Source organism: Furipterus horrens, unplaced genomic scaffold (genome assembly GCF_987537825.1).
Source record: "Furipterus horrens unplaced genomic scaffold, mFurHor1.1.pri manual_scaffold_4, whole genome shotgun sequence".
Taxonomy (NCBI): domain Eukaryota; kingdom Metazoa; phylum Chordata; class Mammalia; order Chiroptera; family Furipteridae; genus Furipterus; species Furipterus horrens.
Window position 1 is genome coordinate 198,944,519 of NW_028327174.1, and position 15,797 is coordinate 198,960,315.

Below are 15,797 nucleotides of genomic sequence, written 5' to 3' on the forward strand. Positions count from 1 at the left end.
GTATTCTTCACAACAGCCAAAAAGGGAAAGCGGCCCAAACATTCCTCACCTGAAGAATGGATATATAAAACGTGGTATATACATACAATGGCGTCTTAGTCCATAACCAAAAGAAGCAAAGCGCTTACACCCGCCACAGCGTGGCTGAGCCCTGAAAACACTATGCCAAGTGGAAAAGGCCAGTCACAAAGAACTCCATACTGTGTGATTCCATGGATGTGAAATCTCCAAAACAAGCAAATCCATAGACAGAGAGTAGACTGGTGATTGCCAGGGGAGGGGGCAGTGGGGAGAAAACGGGGAATGACTGCTAATGGGTACAGGGCTTCTTTTGGGGGGGATGAAATGTTCTAAAATCGACTGTAGTGACTGATGGGCACACACCTCTGAATATACTAAAAACCACTAAATTATACACTTTCAATGGGTGAACTGTGTGACGTGAGTTACATCTTAAAAACTGATCTCCCAAAGAAAACCTCACATGGTAAGCAGATAAAGAGAAAAATGGAGAAGCCAGAGCAGCGAAGGGAAGATGTAGGGAGTGCTGGGTAGAGCTGAGAAGGTGGGGGCTGCTACCCCAGGCGGGGAGTTAGGGAAAGCCCCAATGGCAGTGACATCTAAGCAAGGCCTAGAGTGAAGTGAGGTGAGGGCTGAGCAAAGACTGGGGAAGAGCTGTCTAGAAACGTGAATGTCAAGTGCAAACGCCCTGAGGTAGAGACGTGCTAGGCAAATGGAAACGCAGCACAGAGGCCAGTAGCTGAAGGGACTGGGGAGACCAGAGGGGGTGTGGCTGGCAGCGGAGCAGGGGTCAGGTCATGCTGGACCTTGAGGGCCATAGTGAGAACCTGGAATCTTATTCTGACAGGGCTCTGTTTTGCCACTGTGAATTCTGGCTTTAGGGCTGACAACCCCGGTCGGGGTGCGTGGAAGGACGAAGAGTGGCAACCCCTCCCAAGCAACCAGAGGCCTGAGCTGATAGAGGAAAAGCTGGGGACTACAGCTCCCACGTGGACCCTCAGGTCTCCTTCTGCCTGCCTCTGCTGGACCCAGCCCGGAGCTGAAGCAGCTGCTGGAGACCGGAGGAGGAAGCTCAGTGCTGGGCGTGTTGAAACACCCAGAGGAATTAGGATTAGTGTCTGGGAACAAACACCGAGATCAAATGTGGGCTCTCCCCCTTCCCCTTTGTGAGTCTGCGTGGGAACACCCAGGGTGTCTGTCCTCTTGGACTCAGGTAGCAGGCGGCGTCAGGGCAGGGCGTGCGGATCAGTGCTGAGCCTCCCTCTTATTTCCACAGGGCTCTAAACGCACACTATCAAGTGCCACCACTCCCGAGGGAAGGAGCTCACAGCCTCGCCCTGGCCCAGCCCAGCAGGTCACAGCAAGGGTAAAGTACGCACCGGGACGGAGGCCACTTCCCAAAGGCCTACTGTGTGCTACCTGGACTTCTTCAACACTGGAAGTTGGGCATTAACCTGGCTCACTTTGCAGATGGGGACAGGGAGGCTCAGCACGGCTGTGGAGCTCACCCCCAGTCACAGAGCTTGACCCCAGGCCCATCTGGATCCAGAGCCCATGTCACAGAGCCAGAGATGGCACAGCCAGGACTCAGGCCGACAGCTGCCTCCAGGTCCCCTCTGGGGCATGGGAACGGAGCACCCACAGTCAGGGGGCATGGGGTCCCCCGCACAGAACAGGGACAGTTGGGGAGAGTGAAAAGGGGCGGGGGGGTGCTGTTCAGAAAAAACGGCAGGCATGAGGATGCCAAGCACCGGGCCAGGAGCCCTGGGCGCTGGCCAGGCCAGGTCTGAGGTTCACTCCGAAACCTTTTATTAAGCACTTACTAAGTGCCAGGTACTGCTGAAGGTGCTAGGAACAGACACAATGAACAAAACGGACAGAAGCTCCCGCCTCCAAGGGGCTTATAGTCTGGCAGTGGGTAGGAGACGGACAGAGGGAGGTGCACACAGCAGATGGCGGTTACGTCGGTGCTGTGGAGGGAAAGGAACCAGGGAAGGAGCAGGCAGTGCCCGGGTGCAGGCTGAGTGAGGAACAGAGGACCAGGGCAGGCACTCACGGGAAGGTGACATCTGAGCAAAGAGCTGAAGGAGGTGAGAGAGCAACCTACGCAGGTCACTGAGCGAGGAGCAGCCCAGGCCTGAGGAACAGCAAGTGCAAAGGCCCTGGGGTGGGAATGCGCCTGCCTTGCTTAAGAAAGCCCATGAAGGCTGGTGTCGCTGGAGCAGAGCAAGTGAGGCGGGGGTGGGGGTGGGGGGGGTGCGAGACTGGAAAGGGAACCTTGGCCCCACACTGACAAGGGGGCCGTGTGGAGGCGCTCGCAAGCCCGGGTGTCCCCATGTGCAGGAGCAGGAGGGGAAGACCAGAGAAGTGAGGATACAGCGGGGGAGGGGCAGTGGGCCCTTTTCCTTTCTTTCTGACCTGGAAGTATGAGAGCTGTGACATGTTGTTAAAGTATGCCTAGGGCGCGGGCTGGGGAATCAGCTCCTTTGGGGGGCCTCTGACTGCAACGAGGTCAGAGGCCAAAAAGCCGCTGTGGGGACCGACTGCCGCACAGCAGACAGCCCACTGAAGCAGCGCAGGGCTAAGCTGGGGTGAGGGGACTGCAGGGCCACTGTCCTCACTTCTGCCCAAGAATTGTTTCTGTAAGTGAAATTTAAATTAAAAAATGAAAACAGGTTGTGAGGGTAGAGGGGCCGGTCAGAAGCACAAGGAATTTGACCTCAATCTCCCTGATTCAAGGCCTGGGCCCACCCTCACCCTCGCGCAGGACCAACCCCCACCCCTCCGTTAGAGAGGAAGAGGGCCTGGGGCCTCCGGGCCTGAGCCTCCGCCCCACACGGCCAGCCAGGGACAGGTAATTACAGAGCTTGGGTTTGTTTTCAGGGCAGCTTCAGGGGAGTCTCATTTTTAGCTTTAAGATATACAATTAGACGTCCAAATCGCAGAGGCAGGGCAAGCCCTCCACCCACCACCAGCCACAGCCCTCTGTGGCCAGCACAATGGCAGAATTTAGCTATTTCTGGGTTGTCCTGAAATAGAGGACTCCCACCAGGCCGGAGTCCTCAGGCCAGACCTCCCTCGGAGCTCCCATGGCCCCAGACCAGGGCCTCTATTCCACAACCACAGACACTGTGGGCACTGGCTCCAGCATGGGGATGACAAGGGGTCGGTGCAGTGGGAGTCGCCTCCTGGCCACAGGGTGCCACGCCCCCAGGGTCCTTGCAGACAGAAATCATTCAGGGCCCCTCCCCTGGGAGCAAAGGCTAAAAGCAAGGCAAGCAGTGGTCACAGGAGCAGTCAGGGGAAGGAATCCCAGGGCATGAGGAGGGCAGGCCAGGGAACAGGCTCCAGGGAGACCCCACACCCACACTCAGCGCCCCTCTTTCCCAGCTGTCGGGCTACAAGGACTCATCTGCATGTCTGTCTAGCCACCAGTGCCCGCCCAGCGCAGAGCCCTGGCCTGGCAGGAAGCACCATAGCAGGACAGGGCTAATCAGGCTAAAGCCAACAGTGAAAAGTCCTTGGCTTGTCACGGATGAAGATTCCCAGGCCCTGCCAGACTGCAGACTCTGTAGGGCAGGGTTTCTCAACCTCTGCACCAGTGATTCTTTGAACCGGGGAACTGGGGTGTCCTGCGCATTACAGGATGTTTAGCAGCATCCTGCTAGTAGCACAACTCCAGCTGTGACAACCAAAAGTGTCAAATGTCCCCTGGGAAGAGGGTGGGGACAAAATCACCCCCGTTGAGAACCAGTGCTGCAGGAGTTGTACTGAACTTTTTAAACAAGCTCCCAGGTGATTCTGAGGCAGGAGCTGGGCACCCCACTAGAACTGAGTGGGACCCCAGGGACCTCCCGGCCCCAGCTGTACTCCTGGGTCCCTGAGAGGGCTGGTCCCCCAATTCTTCCCATTCAGCCCCTGTGATGAGAGGTAACCAGAGAAAACCTCCATCACAAGTCCCTCCCTGCCGCTGGCAGACGCTGCGGGGGCTGCCACAGCATCCAGCCTGCGCTCCCCGAGCCATGCTCACTCTGTGATCTCCCACTCCTTGGCCAGGTTCCTGGAGGAGGGAGGGGTCCTAGTGATGCAACCAAGGTTCTCGGATGATGAAACCCAGCCAGAGAAAGGCAAGAGTCTAATAAGGAAACAATTTAAATTGACAACATCTGCCTGTGCTTCCCTGGAAGAGAGCACAGCCGCCTGGAGAGGGGGGGAGGGGAGGAGAGGCCCCCACGGGGGACCAGCCTAGGTGTCCACCCAGGGGCTGCTGGACAGGGGACCCTCATCCCAGCAATAAGGAGAACGCCGGGCCAGCATGGCAGCCCAGCAGTGTCCGGCTCCTGCCAGGCATCCCGGGCCGCGTGCGGGGGAAGCAGCTTGCGGCAGTTCTGGCACAGCCCCCCCCCCCCGCCCCCCAATGCCATGAGGCAGCAAGAAGTTCCTAGAAGCCAAAGCACTCTGTGCTCGAGGCTGGAGCCCTCAGAGGAGCCACCTGGCACCCCAAGATCCTCTGCTCTCCTGCCAAATATGTGAGCCCTGAGGGTGGCCCAGGGGTTGGCAAGGGGGCTGGGAGTAAAAGGCTGGGGCAGCAAGTGACCCGCGGAAGCAGCGGGCGACCCACTGGGAGCTTCAGAAGCTCCAAACGAGAGAAGGGGTCAGTCGGGGTCAGCCAGGTCTCTCAGGCTTGGTGGGGAAGCACCCAGGGAAGCAGGAAGAATGCTTGGAGTCATGTGCATGTGGGTTCGAGCCCTGCCACTCCCCAGCCCAGTAACCTGGAGGCAGATCAGAAACTCTCGGTGGGCAGGTGCTGGCCTCCTGCTTTATAGACACAGGCACACAGGCTCCCCGCGCCGCCTTCCGCAGCCAGAGCCCAGCCACGAGGCCGCTTCCCCACCACCCAGGAGAACGCGTGGATGCTCTGCTCTTCTCACGCGAGGCCAACGGGCACTCCCTCTTGCTCTCACAGCCTAGAGGACAGCAGGCCCCTGAAGGGATCCAAAGTAAACCCCTATGCACCCGGGCAAAGGCCCTCACCACAGTGTGGCCCAGCCTGGCTCCTGCTTCCCGGCACCCTCCCGTGAGCCAGGTGCTGCTGAAGCCTGAACTCTCTGCAGGCTCAATCACCAAGCAAACTGACACTCAGGGAGTCCGCGGGGCACCCAGGCGGCGAGCGGTGATGGGCACCCCCACTCCCTCAGCCTGCAGGAGGGCTGGGCAAATGCGCCAAGATTTCAGAGTCGTTCCCAGAGGACCGTGACATCAGCGTTCCTGCGCTCTGTGAGCTGACCCTTCACCACCAGCCTCAATAGCAGGGAAGAGGCAGCCCTGAGACCAGGTTTACGCCAAAGGAAGGGTGGTGATTGGGTCAGAGTGCACGGTCATGGGTGTGGCACTGGGCCAAACCTGTCAAGACCTGCTGGTGTCAGGAACCAAGCCAGGTCAATCCCGGATCGGAGGGAGAAACGGGAAAATGTCCCCATAGGAGTTCGTAATATCAGCTCCCCGCCTCTCGGGCACTTCCTACGCACGAGGCACTTCACTAAGGGCTCTCCCTGCCTGACCTCCCAGAATCCCAGAACCCCAGCCAGCCCTGGGAGACAGGTACCATCAGCCCCATGTCACAGGCAGGGAAACTGAGGCCCAGGGCACGGAAGCCGCCTGCCCTGGGTCTGGCTGGGAGAGGGCTGTAATCTGAACCCACCAGTGTCTGGCCCCAGAATCTCAAACTGGACCCCCATGGCAGAGCTGGGAGGGCCGGAGGCCCGAGAAATGCACAACGAGAGCCCCGGCTGAGCTGTAGCAGCACTTGCCCCTCCCCCAGGACACATGCCTGCAGAACACGCAGCCTCAGGGTTGGCTGTGCTCGGGGAATTTCCTTCCTGAGCCCCTGAGCCCCTGAGCCTCCTAGCAGGCCTCCTCACAAATCACGCGTGCAGAGGACAGAAAGGCCGGGGTTCCAGGCCAGTCGCGGCCACCCAGGGGACACTTGAGCTCTCTGGGCCTCAGTCACTATGCTGCTCCTGTCCCGTGGGGTTGCTGAGAGTCCTAATGAAAGAACAGGGTGCGGCACATATCCAGAGGGGACTCATGCTGAGTGAGGGACAGGGCCACCACCATCAGAAGTGACTCTGAGACAGATGCACTGGCAGGAAGCCAGGCATGCAAGGCCCTGACAGAGCCTCCACTCCCTACCCCAGGACCCTGGGTCAGGACTTCCCCAGGCCTCGAACCTGTCCGGGGCATCCTGGGAGGTAGACTGACAGATGGCCTAGGCGAGCCTAGGCCATTCCTGGCTGACTCACACTTAGGTGGTATCTGAATCACCCCAGGAAGGGAAGAGACTGAAGGAAGGGATCCATATTCCCAGAGCCTGCTTCCTCAAATGGCTAGACTCAAGCAAGTCACGGGGATGTCCCTGTCCTCTGAGCCCCTTCGCAACCCCATACATAGCCTTTCCTGAAAGCACACTCCCCCCAACTACTGCGGCTGGACAAGTTACTTCCTCTTCTGGGCCTGGTTCTTAGGTGTGGGGAAAAGGGAATGAGGCTCCTGTGTCCCGGAGCATGAAGGTCCTAAAGGCCTTTGTTTCACTCACTGCCGGATGGCGCTAGCACATAGTAGGCGCTCAGTAAGTATCTGATGACTCATTTAGTGACCTTCCCAGCCCTGCTTCCAACAAGGGCTGCCCTAGACCTCCTTGCACTGATATTTCCACCTCCAGGAAAGGAGCCTCCCAGCTGAGGTCAGGTCATGACCTCTGGCTCTTTGCAGAGTCTGAGCATCAGGGATCACTGCTAGCACTGGATCTACCCCAGGTGTTCCCACCACTCCCCATGGCTCTCTGGACTTCTGAGGTGACCAGGGAATAATCAGGGACCATTCAACCAGAGCCACATCTCACAGAGCCAGCAAAGACTCAGACCTGTTTTTCCAGCCATCTTCCGAGATTCCAACCACAGGCTGGAAGACTCGGGGTCGGGTGGGACCGTGAGGCCCTGACTTACTGATCTCTGCCTCCTCCCTGGCCACCTGATTCTCCTGCAGATTTACAGACCGACGCCGGCCGCTCACTGCTTCTGTCACTCACTCCACACTCATTCATGGAGCACTCACTGCAAGCCAGGCCTGAGCGAGACCCTGGGAATACATCCAGAAGGGGCCAGGGCCTCCATCCTGCCTGCATCCAAAATGGGCATGGCCCTCTCACCAGGTCTATGTGATCCCTCTTTCGCCAACATGAAACCCTTGAGAGGAACTAGAGGCCAGGGTCGGGCCTTTCTCCAGGCACACAGGGAGACTACCCAGCCTTCAAAGGCCCACCGCCAAAGTCAGGGGCCAGGGCCAGGGCAGGGCAGGCAGGACAGGGTGATGCCTCCCCTCCCCACTGTGCTCAGCACTTCTCTGAGAGCTGATGTGCCTAATGGTCTCCTGGCTCACAGGCCCCAAGTCCAGCGCACAGCGCAGGGACAGGGCAGCAGCCCGGCTCAAATCACAAATGGGTGCTCAATGGGTGAACCGCAGGAAGAGAGAAGAGAAACAATTAAAGGAAGAGAGGGAGGAACGTGGACCTTTCCTTTCTGCCCCCAACTCTGGGTCCCCTTAAGTGACTGCCCTAGGTCAAGGCCCACCGCTGCCTTTACTAAGCATCTGCTCTGGGCCGTGCTGGGTACACGGGGGTAACTCATTTAATCCAAGCACCCAGAAGGGGCTTACTGCCCCATTTCACAGACGAGGAACGCAAGGCTCAGAGAGATCCCATGGTTTGGCGGCCTGAGGAGTCCGCCCTGCCTGTGACCTGCCCACAGCCCAGCAGCCCCAAGGAGGGCGTGCCGGAGTCAGAGGAAAAGCCCCAGCCAGAGAGGACCGCTGGCAGCTGCCAAGATGGCTTACGGCCTCCTAAACCGGTCGGGATGGTTCAGGCCGCCCTGCCAGGAAGACCCTGGAAAGACCCAAGGACTTCCTCGTGGGCTCTAGGCACCCAAGAAGGAGCCTCCCTGTCGCCCGGAGGCCTCTGGCTGGCTCCAGCACAGACATGTGCAAACGGCGTCAGGGCACAGCTTGCTGGTCCTCACAACAGTCCCGTGGAGCCAGCCCCCCTAAAGCAGGACCTTACAGGCCCCAGAGGCCCCTTCCAGACATGACTGCCACCCCGACAAAGATGACATCATCCTGACTTGTCCCAGGACGGGTGGTTTTTATCAGAATGCTTCTGAACTTGATATAAAGGGCATCACACAGCACGTCCTCACCTCCAGCTTCCCTCCCTCAACGCTGCTGGTGACACTCGGCCGCTGTGAGTAGCAGCAGCTTATTCATTCTCACTGTGCACAGTAGGCTCGGGTTTTGCTTTTAACGGTCCCATGATGACAGAGATGGGGAGCCACCCTTCTCAGCTGACAGCCACCTCCCCTCCTGCCACCTGGAGCCCCAAGCCGTTGCCGGCCCTGGCTGCCCTCGGTGGTTCTAAAATAAAAATCTGACTCACACCCTTCCGTGCAGATAAGGCCCCAGCCCCTCCCCATGGCCTTCCCCACTCAAGGCCCCAGGCTGCTGGCTCTTCCCTGCTCTGCACTCTTGCCTTTGCTCTCCTCCCACGACCTGGTAACCTACTCATCCCTGAGACCAAGCCCAGAATTGCTTCCTGGGCTGGGGATCTTCGGGACCAGTGCTGTGTCCCCAGGCAATTGCCCCTGAGGGAGTAGGGGGTGGGGGAGCCACAGGTGTGCTGCCCCTGCGCCGGCAGAGAAGTCTGATGGCAGCAGGGCAGCGGTGGTGGCAGGGCAGCGCTCTCAGAGAGGAAGTGGTGGGAGGTAAGGGCGCCTTGCGTGACAACAGGACCCAGACTTCCACCCTCCCCAGCACCGAGCTAAACCTCTTAGCAGGTTTAGTCTGTTTTCAGCTGCCAGGTACCTGGCCCTGTCTGAGCAGGTGCCCTGATCTCAAGTAGCTTTCCTGCCCCTGTCTGAGCACCTGCACCCCGATTTGGCGGAGGAGGAAGCCAAGGCTGAGAGGACAAGGCACTTGGCCATGGTCACAGAGTAAGACAGAGGGCAGTTGCCAAGGTCCAACTGCAGAGCGTGGGGCAGCCCCAGCCCCCGCCTCCTCCCCCTCCTCCACAGAGGGTCCACCCAACACAACCCAGCGGTGTCCCCAGCTGCCCGGGACTCAGGCGAGGGCTGCTCCTGACACGGACTGATATCTCTGGCACCAGTGGGGAGGGGCTGGACCCCAGCAGCTGGCAGTAGCCGGCACACAGTCCAGCACCATCAGCGCCCGTGCTGGTTAAACGCCAAGGAAAAAATGTCCCAGCCCTGTGCCAGTGCTAACCCGCGGCAGGGAGCAGCAGGACTAAGACGCGAGAGAGGCCACTCCTGCCTACAGTCTGAGGAAGGAACTAAGAGGTGTGCACAGCGATTGTAGTGTCCTGACATGAGGGCCCATAGTGGGATGCAGGGCCAAAAGAAGCCAGAGAAGACTTCCTGGAGGAGGTAGCCCTTATGCTGAGCAGTTCAGTGAGGTGAAGAAGTGGGAGGCAGGAAGCTTGAGGAGGAGGCAGCTGCAGAAGCCAAAAACAAGAAGAGGATAAGGTGTGGTGAAAGCAAGGGGAGGGCCAGAACCCATCTTTCTCACCCGCTCCCCTGCCCTCCACCTCAAGTGGGGAGCTGTCTTCTGCCAGACATAGTAGGTCCCAGAGCTGAATGTACAGAGGACCCCTTCCATGGGCAGAAGCCTCCTCCGGGCCCAGCCCGACTCCACCCAGGGGGAGCATTGTGGCTCAGAGCCATGTACCCCAAGGCGGGGCAGGTTCACGCCAGCAGACTGCACTGGGGACCCTGAGCTCCAGCAGGGGGCCCTGTCCCTTAGACACTAGGTGTGCTCCTCACCCGCCCCTACCCCTCCAGAGTGCAGAGAGAGAGCCCCATTTGGGAAGTTCCCTCTGCCCACAGCACCCCAGTCAGTCATGGCCCACCGGGAACTGTCCGCTACCCCAGTGGGGCCATGGCTCAGCCCAGGGACGAGAGGACGCGCTGCAGCGGTGCCATGCTCCTACCACGTGCCAGGAGCCAAGCTGGACGTCTGACAGGCATTACCTCAGTGTGTCCTCCCAAGAACACTGCAAGGCAGGCACCAGCGGCCCCGCTGGGGAGGGAGGGCCACAGAGGCTTAGGGACTAAGTCCCTCACCCAAGGTCACATAGGCAGCAAAGGCAGAAGCAGGACAGGAATGTCCTCCCCAGGCCCACGTGTGGGACAAGGCACCAGCCTGTCCGGAGAGGTAAACATCCTCCACCATAGCTCCTTACTCCTAGCACTGAACAGTTTGGCAGGGGCTATTACAGGTTGACATCTAGGCAGGGGTGGCGGGCAGGTGGTCCCAGGCCTGCATGGGACAGCTGTTCCAAGCCCAGGATGACAAACTAGGCTCCGAGCAGAGAGGAGGGGTTTGCAACCACAGCCCAAGCAGACAGGCACCCAGGCCCAGCACAGGCTGGGCAGCTTCAGGCCTCGCTCACCAAGGCCACCAACAGCACAGTGTGACCTCGTGGAGAGCCAGAAGGCCCAGGGGTGACAGACCTCAGGCCACAGAGCACATTGGGGCCCTGGGGACAGGTCTGGTGTCCCCACAACCCAAAGCACTTGCCAGGCAAGGTGGATAATGAAGAGAGACAGCCCTCCCCCACCCCACCTTAGTTCCAGGTCTCTTTCTAAGCAAATCTGATGTCTCCTCGGCTCGAGCCTTCCTGTGGCTGCTTGGGTGAGATAAGGATAAATCTATACTGGTTACCATGGGTGTTAATACTGCCCGTCCCCAGCGGCAGGCAAGTGACTGTTGGTTTCACCACATGGCAGTCACCATATACCATACACCGAGTCTCCACTCTTGAGGCCTGAGAAGAGACACACTAGCAGCGATCACAAGGCCCAGGCAGAGCTTCCTGAATGCATCTCGGGACTTCCAGGTACTGAACAAGTGGAGTTCAAAGGCACTCGGGGCCCTGGCCACCCCCGGCAAGCAGGGCCCACAGACACAGTGCGGTTGCTGATAAGAACCCCTGTCCAGAGCAACTCCCAGGACAGAGCTCAAAGCGAGGAACAGACCTCAGGGAGCCAGATCACCTCAGGTCAGGGATCTGCCAGTGCCAGGCTGGCGGGCACATTACAAGGGCTGTCAGGTTGGCACCTGCCAATGGTGTGGCCAGTGGCTGCAAAGGCCAAGTCCAAGGAGCAGACACTAAGGCCAGGCACAGGCTGGGTAGCTTCAGCCTTTACCAAGGGCACCAGCATGATGGCCTGACCCCAAGGGAGCTAGCATCTGGCCTGATGCCACCAACTGGCTGCCAGGGTGGCCTCTGTGGCCTGCCAGCATGACTTCTCTCCACAGGCGTCCGCCTCCTCGTGCCCCTGACTGCACATGGAAGGCCTTTCACAAGGGCTCCAAGGACCAGGCTGGCCCGAGTAAAAAGGAAGGCAGACCACGGTCAGGGATCCAAGGGTGGGCAGTGAGGTCGGGAGAAGCCTGCGGCAGGCAGGCCACGGAGGAGGCAGCTGCAAAGCCCCTTGGGCCAAAAGCTGCCACGCAGCACTGCTGCCAGACCCTCCAATTTGTAAGACACCAAAAGGTCCTGGCCAGTGTGCCCCCATCCCAGGGGAGTTCCATGGAGGCAGGTCTGACTGGTCCCACTCACCTCTGAAAGCCCAGGACCAAGGGGGTGCTCAATAAATGTGGCCCCTCCTGCCTCCCCACACACTAAGTCTCCAGAGCTCCTGCGGAAAGTGGATGCCCTGCCCGCCTCGGGGTCCCACGGCTGTGGGACCTCTACATCCTCACCCGCTCGGGCCCAAAGGACAAACTGGGTGTCATCCCCACAGCACCCTCCCCCACACCAAGGTGTGTGTGAGAGCGGGCCTCCAGGGCAGCGGATTCCAGTGGCACCCAGCAGCCTTTTTCAAGGAGGGAGGGCGCAAGAGGGCCTCGGGGAAGTGGAGGCCCAGCCAAGCCAGTGGTGTGTGTGCAAAGACCTGGTGCAGCCAGGCCTGGGCGCAGGGCCTCCGGCTGCAGAGTCTCCAACATCCCTCTGAGGACTGCCATCCCAGCTGGTTCAAGGCCTGGCCCACGGAGGAAAGGCAGTGCCTGGACTGGGAGCAGGTGTGTCCTCTTTCAACAGGTTGCCCAAATAAAAATCCCACTGAAGAGACAACCAAGCCCTGGCCGCCATAGCTCAGTGGAGTGAGTGCTGGCCTCCGAACTAAGAGATCGCCGGTTCGATTCTCTGCCAGGGCACATACCTGGGTTAGGGCCAGGTCCCCAGTTGGGGGTGCGCAAAAGGCAACGGATTCAATGTATCTCTCACACATCAATGTTTCTCTCCCTCTCGTTCTCCATCCCTTCCCCTCTCTCTAAAAATAAATAAATAAATCTTAAAAAAGAAAGACAACAGAAAGTTCAAAGTTGACAAAGAAGAAGGGAAGGGGGAGGTGTCGCCCCAAGTCACAGTCTGCTTCTTGGACAGCCTGGCACCCCAGTCCAGAGCAGAAGGAGCCCCTGAAGGGGCCCGTCCTCTCTTTCTGGCCCTGCCTGCCCCCTTCATGCAAAAAGGGGTACTGAGGCACACAGGACAGAGGCCAGGGCCAGACCAGGAACTGCCCAGCTATGCCCTTAGCTCATCCCATGAAATGACCTGAACAAGTGACTTCTTTTCTCCAGGCCTCAGTTTTCTCATCTAGTGGCTGAGGAGGCACACTCTGCCTGTCTCCTCCAGAGAGGACTTGTAAGGTAAATCAAAACCTCCCTCTCACTCCCTCTCCTGGCACTGCCAGCCACGTGCATGGGGCAGGCCACAGGATCAGTGCCAGCTGGACGCAGAGACCTTTCAGGATGTTTGAGATTGTGCCTGCTTGAAAGACAGACCAGCTTGAGGCTGGAAACCTGCTCCCAGCCCACCCTGGGGAGACCACAGCCCGGCCCACTGCTTCTAGGTTTACCAGACTTGGCTGGGACCTCCGCATCCCCGCTGGGACCCTGGGAAAGTCTCCCAGCTGCCATTTGGATGTATCTGCTTAAAAGGCCTCTGGGTAGGGTCCTTGGCACATGCCCACTGTACCACAGTGCCAGTCCGTGCCTGGCCCCAAAACCATGGCACTGACTTCAGCCCCACCCCCATCTCTGTCCCCGGGGCCCCTTATCCTCAGATCTCACAGGATCTAGCTCAGTGCCTCGAAACTATCGCTACCTGGAGCTTTCTGTACTTCCCCAACCCACTGAAAAGAACCTACTTCCAAGGTCTGGGGACATCACATGAGGCTGTAGCTGCTTCCAGCCCTTGCCTCCAAGGGAAGGCAGGACTTTGGAGCTGGACCAGCCCAAATTTAAATCACATTTACGTGACTCCCTAGCTGAATGACATGGACCCATCACTTTAGGTCTTCTGACCTCAGTTTCCTCATCAGCTCATGGGGTGGTTTGAGGATCATGCATTCAACATGCCTGGCATACAGTAAGTGCACAATCAAAGGCAGTTTCAACCCTAAGATAAAAGGGTCATTTTCCCAATCAAATCATCAGCCAGGTGACCTGTGGCATGTGGCGTCACCTTTCTGGCCTCGGCGCTTCTCCGATGGCCAAGAGGATTAACGGACACACGATTTGCAAAACCTCTCAGCACGGCGCCTGGCACGCAGCACAGGGACGCAGAGCACGGTAGCTGTGAGGACTGTGATTTGTAAGGAGGCCTCAGAAAGATGACGCTGCGAACAGGGCAACAAACCACCACCTGTTCTACCTGCTCAAAATGGGTCAGGCTGGAGCTGTGTACCCTGCTGTTGCCATGACACCCAACACAGAGGGAAACACTCCAACTAGGAAGGAGGGTGCTGCATGGGTGGAGCCTCGAGCCTGCTTCCCTCAGACACCACCCGTGCCACCACCGCCACCAGTCTCTTGGGGCTATCTCAGGGGTCCCTGGCTTTGGGGCGAGTACCCTATTGGCTCTGGGTCCAAGACCTAAGCAAGTCTCGTCACCTCTAACCCTATCCCAACTCCAAAACACTGGGGCCTGTCTGCCTGGAGAGGACGGTTGAGGGGTTGAGGTGGGGCTCCCAGGCTGCAGAGCAGGGTGGGTGGGATCAGAGCAGGGTGGGTGGGATCGAAGTGGAGGAGATTAAAAAACAAAGAACAGCAACTCCTGTCTTCCGAGCAAAATCCAAAGCAGCTCTAAAGCAGCCTCAGATCCCGTTGCTAATGTCTGCTCCTTCCAGCCACACCTGCTCAGCAGCAGACAGGCACCCAGAGCCCACGAAGTGCCCAGCTTTGGGGTGCTCAATGTCAGCTCCTCCCTCCTCAGCCCACTCAGGTTTCATCCAGGATAAGGGCTGGGCAAAGCTGTTTGGGCTCCCTGGGTTCAGGGAATCCATGGCCCCTTGCCAGGAGGGAAGAAGGAGAGGCAAAGGTGAAATCCAGCACCTGTGGGCTGAGACCTGGAACTTTCCAGACTTTCCCGGATGAGGGGGCAGGTTTAGGGCAATGGAAAGGCTGACAGGTAGGGTAGGGAGGCCAGTAGACCTCAGCCTGAGGCTGACAAACCAATTTCTCATTGAGATCCAAGACCCGGGCCCCACCCCAACTCGCATGTAGGCCCCCTGCCGATTATAGGTGGTCCCCCCCCCTAGACCTAGGAGGGGTTAGGGGCTGGGCCCCTCTGCCATAGAAATCACAATTGCTGCAACAATCTGCTGAGCCATGGTTATACCCATTCTCCATCCCCCTCACAGCTCTAGGGGTGGGTATGTGTGACCGGTCCCATTTCACAGAATACGACAGTGGTTAAAGCCTGTGCTGAGTTTGAATCTGGGCTCTGCTGTATTAACACAGGCAAATCACTCCCTCTCTGAGCCTTAGTTTCCACCTCTATAAAATGGGGATAATGATCTTAGAGGCCCCCCCCCCCCGTTCCATGGCATGCATAGTCAAAGGGCTAAGTGAAAGGTGCTAGTAAAATGGGGAGCAGAGCACCAATAATTGCTGGTTGTAGGAATCCCAGAGGTTAGGTAACGTGCCCAAAGTCCCCCAGCCCGTGCGTGAGTGATCAACCCCAGGCCCTAGCTACGAGCACAGCCCTTTCCCCGAAACCCTGGGCTACTGTGTGCGGTGGCCCCAGAATCACAGGCTCCCTAAGCAACTGTATATATCCCAGTCCATCCCCACTACCTACCCCTCAGCCAAGGGCAGCCCTTGTCTGAATCCCTCAGATAAGCAGCTCCCAGTAGATTGGAGAACCTCCAGGCCTCCATGGGCCCCAATGCACCCCACCTTGTCCACACCAGACATTCCTAAATCTGGGTTAGGCTGTATGGCTCTCCTCCCCTCCTCCCAACAGAACACTCGACCACCAGCTTTATCCAACAAGTCTCCAAACAAGCCAAGTTGACAACTGCTTCCTAAGAGGTCCCTGGCAAGCCCCTTCCGTCCTCTTTCTGGGCCTCAGTTTCTCCCTCTGTTAACAGGCACCCCACAAGGAGGCCTATGAAGCAGAGGGACAGACCAGGGAAGGGAACCAGCCTGTCGTAGGCACGCGGCCAGGCCCTGCACCGCCTTCTATCTGCTGAAACATCTCCACAACTTTCTGACAGAGACCTGTATTGGGCCCAGAAAGTGACAGAACTGGGACTCAAACCCCCATCTGTCAAACTCCAAGGCGCTCTCCCAGGCAGGCCAGGACCACGTGACCCCAGGTGGACCCAGTCGGTGGGTGCAGCCTGGGAACTCAGTTGCCCTTATGG

At 58.5% G+C, this 15,797-nt stretch overlaps 1 protein-coding gene across 1 annotated transcript in view; it reads right to left on the minus strand.

Annotated features, from left to right (window-relative positions):
• EEIG1 (estrogen-induced osteoclastogenesis regulator 1) overlaps positions 1-15,797 on the minus strand; it is a 31,094-nt gene that overhangs the window by 13,607 nt on the left and 1,690 nt on the right. The gene's annotated exons all lie outside the window — the stretch shown is intronic.